Here is a 12204-nt window from a genome sequence, read left to right on the forward strand (position 1 = left end):
GCACGCTCAACATGGATAAAAGAGTAACAGAGAATTGCTGGTTTGTGTTGGTTTTGTTTTTTTCATACCGTGAACACATTGTTAGGTTTGTGAAATTATTTATTTAGCCTTGACTCAGGACACAACTATTCACCCATTCTCCCACTGTGATATCTTGGGAACACTTCTATAAACAAACTATTATTCCTTGCAAAGGGTTTTAAAGCAAGACTTGTTACAGGCCCCAGCACAGTAACTGCATAGTCCAGGGAACTGATGTCTCCCTGCGTTCCTTAAGTAAAAGTAATGTGTGCTTATGCTCCGGGGAAACCTTATAACTGCCTTCCAGTACCTGAATAGGGGCTTACAGGAGAGATGGGGAGAGACTCTTTATCAGGGATGAGGGGTAATGGCTTCAAACTGAAAGAGGGGAGATTTAGATCAGATACCAGAAAGAAATTCTTTACTGTGAGGGTGGTGAGGCACTGGAACAGGTTGCCCAGGGAACTTGTGGATGCCCCATCCCTGGAAGTGTTTAAGGCCAGGCTGGATGGGGCTTTGAGCAACCTGGTCTAGTGGGAGGTGTCCTTGCCCATGGCAGGGGGGTTGGAACTTGATAATCTTTAAGGTCCCTTCCAACTCTAACCATTCTATGATTCTGTGATTCTATGTATATATACACAAACACACACACACACACACATGTAAAGACCTTTCCCAGTTCTGAAGCACTTCCCATACTGTCCTGACAAAACCCGCTGATGGTGGTGATAGTGGGTTACCTAAACACAGAACAGAACTGTTAGGATGTGGATACATGTTCAGTCGTGGTACCAACTCAGGCTCTTGTTCTGCAGCTCTACATGGGATACGGAGGCAGTTCACCAGTGCTTCTTATTTATAACACCTGTTGTATGCCCTTTTACTTGGATTTCACCATACCAGGCAAACAGAGCAGAAGCTAAGAGCTGGACTGAAGTGGTCTGCAGAAATTTCTATCTTAGCCCATTTTTTCTTCATAACCATTCTGCCAAGAATGCCCTTTCCCAACTTCCCTGTGATGTGGAGATGTGCTATCTTTTTATGACACTGAAATGTGCTTTGAAAATGCCATAGGGAAGGGACTATGGAAGACTAAGAGCTCCAGTTACTGATGTTTTTGTGAGCTGTGAATACATAATTCAGAGGTATGGTGTACTTGACAGCCAAACTCTCATTTTAAGCAAACCAAATCCTTAGCATAGCTTATGCTGAAGTGAGAAAACAAGACTTTAATTGCCTAGATTAACTGCTGAAGACTAGGTTATCCTGAGATGATCTGAGGTGGACAGGATTGATCTCAAAAGCTGTGCCACTACTGGAATGACCTCCCTGCATGTGGATACCTTGGCATGCCCAGAGCACACTGTTAGATGAGGGCAGGGGGGATGTTCAGCCTCTAGACACAGGAAAAACAGAGAAAGGCAATAAAATAACCATTAGGACACTTAAGTTATCTGATCTTTTATAGGGATTTAGGAGATTATAGGAAGAATCACATTTCCAGCTCCTGGTAAAAGTTTATAATAGAGGTAATACCTTTCATTCTACAGTATTTGCATAAAACCAATAGATAGAGCACTGAGTTTATGCTCATCCATCCTTGCCATGCATTGTCTAATGAAGTCCATAAGCAAAGTAAAACTTACTGGAAGAAGCTCTGTTTTTTTATCAGACTAACTGGTGCAGTAAAAAGTCCAAGTGTTTTGGCAGTCAACTCCTTCTTTAGGTTCTCTGCCTACAAACTTTACTTTCATAAAGAAACTTCAGACCATTATGGCTGCGCAGCTATGCATGCTATCGCATAATATCACACCCATCTACTTGACAGTTTCACTTAAAAACCTCTCCAAGCTTTCTCTCCTTGCTGGTCCCTTATACATGATGAACTCTGCTTGACACCCCATGAGAAAGGCCTTCAATTCTCTCCTCTGCAGTAGCTTCTATTTCTACTGAACTCTTCAATTGAAAAGCAAAAATGTAACTAGTATTAGCAATGCTAAAAAGCTGATGCAGTTATTGATGCAGGTAAAATGGGAAACAACATCTCAACCAGCCCACACTTCATTATGCCGTGCCAAACATTTCCCCAAGTTTGCACATGCTACACGTTTTGACTATGACCTTCTCATCAGCATGGCCCTTTGGTGGCGTGTTCAACTATGTGCTAACTGCATTAAATACAATTGTTCTTGAAGTGCAATGCAAGACTGAACTATGAGCTTCTCTTTGGCTCTCAAGAGAGGCCAGTCCCAGCTACTGGCAGAACCAGCCAGCAATGGCAATACCCTGTGCCACTTGACTGCACAGGAGGTCATCCAATCCTTGCTTTCAGTGGGAGAAAACCCAAGTACCCAAGAGAGAAGGGAGCACAGAAAAGTCCTGCAGGCACCCTAGGCAATGGAGGCTAAGGACTGTGATGGGCACAGAGCACTCGTCCTCCGATTTTGATACCACCTGTTAGATGATTCAATGGGTGCAGGTTTTCTGACTGGCCAGAGGGGCTTTTGTTCCTCCATTTCTGCCTGTCAGTATGGCACATGTTTCTCCTTGGATGAGGGTAACCTGGCTGCACAGCCATACTATTCCTTCCTCCCAGTTCACACAACCTTTGTATTTGTCTGGACAGGCACAAAATTGCATGCAGTATTTTCTACAAAGAAAAATGAGCTGGATTTAGAAAGTAATAAAGGACATGGGGACTGGATGCGGAGTACCAGCCCATTTGGGCTCTCTCACATCTCAACCGGGATGAACAGACATGGGAGGGCAGGTAGGAGGGATTATGATCTGGCAACCCTAAATACAGAGCTGAAATCCTTGGTTATTTTCCATAGTTCAGACGAACAATCTAGAGCTCCAAAATATCTCACCAATTTCCTTTCAGCCACTTGCATTTAACTCCAGCCTTTTCTTATTCACCTCACATTTCTGTGTCCACCTCCCAGGTCACCTCTCATCAAGACCTCCTGCTTTTTGTGCAACTTCAATGCTCCTCCACGCCTCTGTGTGAAAGGGGCATGCACCAAGCAATTTGATGATACGTTTTTTCACAGGGAAACATGCGCACACGCCTATTTGTAGATACATGGAGGAGGTTGTTTAGCCATCGAAGCAGGACATTATTATCTGGGGTTTTTTGCCTTGCTTCTGAAATGCTGCACGCTCCTGATCAATGCAGCCGTGAAGTGCCAGGTAAAGGGGCAGGCTGAGTGTGCTCACCGCTCTAGGGAAAAAGCCCTCTGATCCCTCAGCTGTTTCACACCATGAACAGTCATTAAACAGGCCTCAATTTACCATCTGTCTGCTATTTATACTACCACCAGTGCTAGCATCTGCTACAGCGTAAGCACCTGCTTGCTGTAGTGCAACCTGAGAGAAGGAAGGGCCAAATATCCTGATGACATTTGACTGTTCCCATGATAAATCATGTTCATCAATGTACTTGGCTCCTTCTCTCCACCCAGATTTCCGCAGGCTGAAGATGCAGTTTTGCAGCTGCGTGGGAGTTCCTTTTTCCTATCAAGACCACTGGGGTACTGTTTCCCCCAGCTCATTCTCCCCTGTGCCCTTGCACACAAACAGGGATGGAGCTGTGCCTACACCTCAGCAATGGGTCAACTCAGTGAGATCTTCAGAAGAGACAGAAAAGCAAAAGCAGGTAGAGTGGGTGAGATACATATTCTACCACTGGACTGAGCAAACCTAGAGATAGTGGTTTGAGTTTAATTGAGGTGGAAATCAATTTGCATAACTGATGCTTTTAAGATGCACTGTTAATGACAAAAACATAGTAGGTATTTATTATTTTGACTAAGGAGGTTTTGCTAATTTTCCTTATCTTTAGCTGAATCTCCAAGTCAAAACATAGTGCGTTTTTTTCATGGACAGAACACACGAGTGCAATAGCCACTGAAGAAACGACTGTGGAGCAATGAGACAACCTTAGGAAGTCTGACTGAGCCATTATAATAATCCAGGGTTTTATCATCCCTTCGTGTCCTGAAGTTTCATGGCCCAAATTGCTGGAAGGACTATACAAAGGAAAGGCTAGCCTTGCTTGCAGAAAGTCTTCCTAGGCTTTTATACTGCATATAGTGTCTACTATAGGACACAACCTTAGAATTTTAGCTAAAGCCTGGTGAAAAAGACTTGCTTCATCATTTAGAGCAACCAGACAGAAATAAGTTTGGAATTTTTTGAATGATACACATATCTTACACGACTGTAAGATAGAAATTTTTGTATGCAGTTTCAGGAAATTTTGATTTAACAGTAAGAAACTGAGTAAGTCAGGCTGAACATCAATATAAGATATGCTAACATAGTAAGCTCTTTTAGAATCATAGAATCATAGAATCATAGAATGGCTAGAGTTGGAAAGGACCTTAAAGATCATCTAGTTCCAACCCCCCTGCCATGGGCAGGGACACCTCTCACTAGAGCAGGTTGCTCAAAGCCCCATCCAGCCTGGCCTTGAACACTTCCAGGGATGGGGCATCCACAAGTTCCCTGGGCAACCTGTTCCAGTGCCTCACCACCCTCACTGTAAAGAATTTCTTCCTTATATCTAATCTAAATCTCTTCTCTTCCAATTTAAAACCATTGCCCCTTGTCCTGTCACCACTCTTCCTGACAAAGAGTCCCTCTTCAGCTCTTCTGTAGGCTCCCTTCAGGTATTGAGAGGCTGTTATAAGGTCTCCCCGGAGCCTTCTCTTCTCCAGGCTGAACAACCCCAGCTCTCTCAGTCTGTCTTCATAGGAGAGGTGCTCCATCCCTCTGATCATCCTCGTGGCCCTCCGCTGGACCCGTTCCAACAGGTCCATGTCCTTTCTGTGTTGAGGACTCCAGAGCTGGACACAGTACTCCAGGAGGGGTCTCACGAGTGCAGAGTAGAGGGGCAGAATCACCACGCGAGACCTGCTGGCCACACTTCTCCTGATGCAGCCCAGGACACGGTTGGCTCTCTGGGCTGCCAGTGCACACTGCCTGCTCATGTTGAGCTTCTCATCCATAAGCACTCCCAAGTCCTTCTCCTCGGGGCTGCTCTCCAGCCATTCTCCACCCAACTTGTATTTGTGCCTGGGGTTGCCACGTCCCAGGTGCAGGACCCTGCACTTGGCTTGGTTGAACTTCATGCAATTTGCACAAGCCCACCTCTCCAGCCTGTCTAGGTCCCTCTGGATGGCATCCCTTCCCTCCAGCGTGTCAACTGCGCCACCGAGCTTGGTGTCATCAGCAAACTTGCTGAGGGTGCACTCTATCCCACTGTCCATGTCACTTTTATGTCTTTATGACTTTAACATGTCATGTTACTTTTAGAAAGTAACTGAGATGTCCAAAGGCAGTATCTTAAGACTTCTACAGAACTGAGTAGACAAAAGACTAGAAACAGGCACTGCCAGTGGACTACGCATTAAATGACAAGCCATGTGCGCTTTTTCATCTGCACCATCACACAAGACACTTTCCTGTAGAAAGGCTGAAGAAGCCGAGTAGAAAGGAATGGAACAATGAAGCCTATCCCTACCCACACCCATTGCACAACTTTACTCAGCTATAGTATTTTGATTTGATGAAGCCTTCAGAGAAGGGCAAATTACTAAGAATTTCCTATAGGGTAACTGTGGTATAACACAATCCAGGATTAATTAATGTTTCTGAAGCACCTTAGACCAGACCCTTCCTGTCTCTTTTTCCAAAGTAGCTTGGAGCCACTCTCCAGCCTCCCTAAGCCCTTTATTCCTCACACGTGCTTTTGCTTTCTGACTACTTCAGATATCTATATCCCAACTTGCAGTACCTCCTAGTTGTTCCTGAGTGACCATCATCAATACCAAGCATCCTGCTCCCCGAAACCCTTCTAACCCCATTTCTTGCAAAACCGAATCTCACCTAAGCCCTCAAATGCATCTTCCTGATCCTCTACTGTTGACTCAGCCACAGGTACCTGGCACCCACCAGCAGCTAACTGGCCTCTGGCGTCCCTTGCTAGGCACCCCTTTCCTCACCAACATTCTATGGGCTCTTATCTAAATAAGCAAAGGCAGGATTGCAATTTATTGAGGTTTCTTGAGCTCGTCCTAAGTGCATTATATTCCCTCCTACACCTACCTAAACAAATGTGGAGGACTGAACCGAATTTAAGCATGCTCACATGTGTTACACTTGCACAACCTTAGGCTTTATGTTGCATGGAGAGGAAACTGTGCAAGTCCTCCACAATGGAGCTACAGGACCAGTTGCTGTTCAGAACACCCCATAGCTTTAGATGGCTGGCACACTACCCATCTCCAGGCTACATGAGTACGGGGGTGGGAAACACCAATGGAAATAAGTAAGTAGGATGGGACTTGTGACTAAACACAGACATCAATAGTAACAGCAGTTACCCCATGCTCCTTTTCCTGCCACTGTGAAAGAAACAGGAACCCCTTAAACAGTGAGTGGAGAGAAATAACCATCTTTCATATTAAAGTAGGCTTCTGAAGTAATGCAGATACCTAACTCCTTAAGAAAGCCTCTCCCCTGCACTGGGAGCAATTCTGAGCCAAGAGGCTTAGCTGCAGCCATCAACATTAAGGATGAGTAAAATTAGCTGAGGTGAATCCCACCCATCCTGCCTGGAGCACAATACCACAGCATATTTTAGATTACTCATTGGCAGTCTGATGTTTCAGCACAAACATAACTGTACTCCAGGGGACGGTATTTCCAATTAGGCAGATGAAGATTTTAATTTCAGTCTAAGTGAAACGACTAGAGTTCACTGTGATGTTATCCTCCCCTGGTAATAAAAAAAGATAGCGTAGCCATAACAATTCTTCAGCATCTACCAGGTACTTCCAAAGACCCCAGCTGCAGAAGCTGGGACCTGTCTGCAGATTTGGGCAAAGACAGACTCACCAACGCAGCTGTGCTTTCCTGGGGGTACTTGGGGGGTACCCATCAGGGCACTGCTTCCCTCTGGTATCTGTTCAGTCACCCCATCCCTCCATGCATACCCAGGACATCAGGTCGGCCCTCCTGGTTCACCCTTATAAGATGGGGAATGCACAAGGAAATCTGGCAGAAATTGTACCAGGTAACCCCAAGGGAAAGTTGGGTCTGCCTCTGTGCTCAGCGCAGACCTGGAACTAAAGTTGGACCTTTTGTAATCCCTCAAAGTCCAGGCAAGCATCTCCCTCATCCATGGACAGGCTGGTTCTGGTTTGGGTTTTGTCTTTTAATCAATTCTGCCCTTGCCGTGCAAGTTCCCATCTCTGTGATGGAGATCTCTGTGGGGCTCTGCCCATTTTTATTACCAGCAGAATAGGCTATTGTCACGCACTCTACATAGGGACTATATTTGGGCAGGTCATAATTGTCCGTTTTGAATGTATTACACCACAAGTCTTCTCTGATGCCTTTCTCTCCCTGTGGGTAACTCCAGCCATGGATTTTTCAAAACAACAAATCTGAGTTCCTTGAAGGACAACTTTTGAGAAACGGAGCAATGTGCAATCAAAGGAGAGAGACGGGAACCAATAGGCTTGGTGTTAAAACAAGAATCCTGCTGCTACCCTCAGGGAAGGGCCCTTAACTTTGTATATTCCTATTTTCTCTCACTCTGTCAAAATCTGAATTGATGAAAAGCAGCTGAGAGTCCTTGCCACCACGGCAGTTTTTCATCACTCTGCAAGACTCAGCCCAATGTGAAGAATTATTTTTTTTTCTTCCAGCTTCAGGCAGTTTGAAGCCTGAATATGAAAGAAAAGGCAGCAAGTCTGACACGGGGAAAGGAAATGCGTATTTGTATGGCTTGATAGCTCCTAATTAGTTTTGTAATATTTATACAATACCCAAAAGCATTGCCAGATCCCTTTCTGTAAATATAAATGGATGCATAAATGAAATCTTCCCTTTGAAATAAGAAAAAAGTATTCAAATTGAACAGAAGTGTTCCCATCTCGATGGCTGGCTGATTGAAAACTAAGGGTTCGTTTTAAAGCAGAGACTTTCTGGTCACTCCTTGCTCAGGGCCATACAAGCAACCCTGCATCTGGGAAAGGCTGCCTTCTGGCAAAGTCAGCACTTGAGAACCCACACGATTTTCATAGAATAATTTTCCCTTAAAAAAACCAAGCAAACAAAATCTAGCTTTCCTACTGGAAGTCCTGAAAGCAGTATCATATCTTCCAGCCAACTGGTTTTATAATCAATAGCTCTACAGCATAAAATGGTTAGGTTACTAATGAAATGCTTCATGTAAGAGCAGACCTTGTGCTAACACGCATCCAGGACATGCGTACACTCGCATGTACAATTTTAACACTCAGTGCTCATATACGAATATTTTCAGCCTCGATAAGCTAGTGTATTCATTACAGAACAGCAAGCAGCGTGGTTATGCTGCCATCAAGTGGATAGCTATCCTACATATTGCTGAATTTTATATATCTCTCAGGAGTGATAGATAGCTGTATATCAGGGCTGTACTAAAAATTTTGCAGTTTCTTAACACCACACTGACAAATGTCTGCAGTCTCCAGCTGATAAGTTATGCATTTGCAGATTAATGGCACAGATACGACGGTAAACACTCTCAGAATCTCCGGCAACCTTCAGCTGCTGTAATAACAGAAAAATCTGTTTGTACACTCTTCAGATGTATGACCATGTCATTTTTAAAAATCCCAAATTATATCAGATGCTTGGTATCCCCAGTGGTAGCAAAAAGTGGCTTAGGGTACTTTCAAAATGATGGTGAGAGTGGGAGTTCAAGGAGGCTAGCCCTTGTATTGATACAAAAACATTTTTCAGTATCTACAAATCATCAGAAATTCCCTATGAACTGCTGGCCAAAAGTTCAGTTACGGTCCAAAGGTTTAGCTCTAGTGAGCATGCTCTACTTCATACAAATTCTAGTAAAAAAAAAAAAAGGCAGACTCGCAGCTTTTTTTCTGGCATCCTACAGTCCAGCTTATCAGAGCTTCTGTCTTTATGGCCAAATCCCACTGAGTAAAAAAATGCAGCTTACTGAGACATGTTGGTTCTCTAAGCCTGAAAAGGTTGCTTAAACCAGTCCCCATTTTTCGGAACAGTTTCATGGAAGAAACGAGCTTTATGCTTTTTACAACATTTATTTCTCAGAGAAGATAAACTAAATAAATTTAAGTTTTTAAATGAACAAATCATTTTTTTGCCTCCATTCATGAAGCTATTTTCTATACAGATTAGGGAAATATGAAGTGTATTTACTAGTGCTTTTTTACCACAGTGCTCTTACAAAAAAAAATAAAAAAAATCATTTAAAAAGTGGAGATACGGACAATACTCCCCTCTAGGGGCAGAAACAGAATTTGCAACATTCAATTCAGCAGTGTATCATTTGTAAATCACATTAGCGAAATAAAACAAATAGGGCCTACCAAATCAAAGACAATCAGAATTATTAAGTTGTTCCCTGCAGAGAACGTTGCTGCCAATGAAATCTGTCTAAAGAACATATTATGTTCCTGTATTCAGGCAGGAGGGTTTCAATACTGCACGTATATAGAAGCCCATTTATTAGATTTCCCTAGCAACATATATCCCATCAACTTCTGACCTAGACAACATATCATCAAATGCAATATGCAAAGAATACATTTTTCTTTATAAGTAAACACGTGTATCATGAAAATGTATGTACTGACAAGTGCTAAAGCTGAAAGTTTGCTTAGCTGATCATCCTCGGTATATTTGGAAGTCAAATAAGATGGAAGGTCAGCATTGGCTCGGCTGCTTTCCTCCTCTTCATTCAGGCAGCCAGATGCGAGGTTGCAAAAGCAATTCAGGCATCTCTGTCAATGACAGAGGGTCCAATCCTCCCTACACGGATTACTCCTACGTACAGTCTGGGAAGCTCGCAATTCCTCCTTGGAAACGAGGGGAACACAGAGCTAACAGAGGGTTGTCTCCACATCCCCAGATCCTCAGAACTGAGTAAGGCTGACTGGAGCTACAGGAGATGGGGCTCAAGCCCCGGCTAAGACCCAGTACCTTCAACCAGTGCACCACTGACGAGGCAAGCAGCTCTCCCTTCAAAAAGCCCAGTGCTGCCCATCTTCTCAAGGAAAGCCATGCCAGGTAGTGCTGCTGAGCTGCTACCTTCATCTGGACATGCAAAGGCAGCTGAAGGGGCTGGCTGCATGTCACAGCCACCTCTGGACAGGTTGGGACGGGATCCTCAAGCCACCCAGTGGCAGAGCATTGCTCTCGCTGCTGAGATGCCCATCATGAAAAACTGCTGTCGCTAAAGTAGCACAGCTCCGTGCACGTTTCAAAAGCAGTTTCCTGACTTGTGTTTAAACAGAATAGCATAGACACTCTTATTTTTAAAGTCATTACTTGCAATAGTGGAAGGCAAGCTATTTAAAAAGCTTTGCGCTCCATTTCTTATCACATACACCGTGGTTAGTGGGAATTTTTCCACACACATGCACACCCACACACAATACTCTACCAAAAAAAAAAAAGTTATGTTGCATGTTTTTTAGGTTACAAAAGCACTCTGTGTCTTTCTGTAGCCTACAAAAACAAAAACCCCAAACCCAGGGGAAAAGAGACTGAGTGGGACGATGAAAAAGTCTGTGTCAGCCCCAATTTTTTCTCCAGCTGCATATGCTGAGCAGGGAACCGTCTTTTCCTCAATATGCCTATAGCCTGCGGCACCTAATGTGACAATACTCTGCCATGGTCACAGGAGAGGCATCTCCACTGAGTAACTCGGATTCAGCAGCGAGCTCACCTGGGTCTCGCTCACTCAGGTCTTGCTCCGCTACCTCAGGTGGCTCAGCTCATCGCCTCACAGATCGGTGCTTCACCGCATTTCTGTAACACTGCAAAACCCAGTGCTTGCCCAGGAATAACATGCCAGCTGTGAATCCGCCACACAACGCAATGTTTTCTCCAGGCTGACTGCTAGCCTGGTTAAGTAATTTACACAGATAATTGGGAATTGCCTCTGCAGTGGTCTCTGGAGTGGTACTAGTGCAGTCTTAGCAGCAGTGAGATTTATTTCAAGCCCAGCATTACCAATATTTTTGTGAAATATAGGCTTCTCTGATAGTTATTCTGACTTTCATTCATTTAAGCATGTATGTGTACCCTCATATTGTTTCAGGAGCTTATTATTACAGAGGTCTCTAACTTGGAGCTAGTAAGAACAGCAATACACATAGCAGAAGAGAAAACGAGAGGTTTTTTTCCTTCTTTTAAACATGACCTCTATCGTGGCTAAGTCTTTTTAGCACTAGTGCAGTTACAACTCTGATGCTCTAAAGCTGTAAGGACTTACATATGGATACCTTACTTCTCTTAAATCTCTCTTCCTTTCAGAAGAAGAGAATTAAGGCTAGGGCCATAACAAATAAATAAAACGGGTCAAAACCACCTGAAATAAAACCTGGGAAGCTCCAGGTGCCTGCACACAAAAGCGTAATCTCCTTGAGCCCCAACAAGCCTTAACCACTGGGCCCCAGGAGCTCACCTTCCCAACATGCAGCACCGTGTGGCTGTCAGCTCTGCCCTGCAGAGCCAGCCCTGCAGCGGGACGGGACACCGGCAGAAGCTCAACTCCCCCCTTTCCCATGTTAGGGGCTAACTTCTGAAAACCTGGGCATCTAGGCACCTAACCTCAGGCTCCCGAGCACTTGGCTGTGTCTCAGGCACGACTCTGGGCTTGTATATGAAAAGCTCAGAATAACACTCTGTTGCTCAATAGGTTTTTCCTTTCATCTCTTTTGTCTTGTCTGTATGATTACACTCTTGGAGAAAACCCTGTTGAAGATAGATGGCAGTCTTAATTACTAGAGGCTAATTACCTTTAATGAGCAAATTGCCGTTTCACTGATGTGGGATTTGGCCTGAGAAGAATTTCAGACAATCCTCAAACATCACTGATATTATATCCTATATCTAGGTTACTCATTGATGAAGCTTGACAGTATCCTCTAATCAGATGAGGAGCACGACCCTGAAGATCTGAGACACCAATTTACTTCTCTGCCAATATAATGTGCCAGCTTTGTTTTCAGGAAAGTACTTGCTAAAGCAGCTTCACAGTGCTGCTAGCTTATTTCATTTTTCCCTATGATGATTTCCCTTTTAGCACTATTAGTGAAATCGAAAAAAAAATAATAATAAAAGCTCCACGGGTTCAAG

General features: G+C 44.0%; 2 protein-coding genes across 2 annotated transcripts in view; one reads left to right on the forward strand and one right to left on the reverse strand.

Moving 5' to 3' along the window:
* Positions 1-12204, reverse strand: part of GABRA5 (gamma-aminobutyric acid type A receptor subunit alpha5) — a 58114-nt gene that overhangs the window by 34053 nt on the left and 11857 nt on the right. The gene's annotated exons all lie outside the window — the stretch shown is intronic.
* GABRB3 (gamma-aminobutyric acid type A receptor subunit beta3) overlaps positions 1-12204 on the forward strand; it is a 196075-nt gene that overhangs the window by 27102 nt on the left and 156769 nt on the right. The window lies entirely within an intron of this gene.

This window comes from Numenius arquata, chromosome 1, assembly GCF_964106895.1.
Source record: "Numenius arquata chromosome 1, bNumArq3.hap1.1, whole genome shotgun sequence".
Classification (NCBI taxonomy): Eukaryota; Metazoa; Chordata; class Aves; order Charadriiformes; family Scolopacidae; genus Numenius; species Numenius arquata.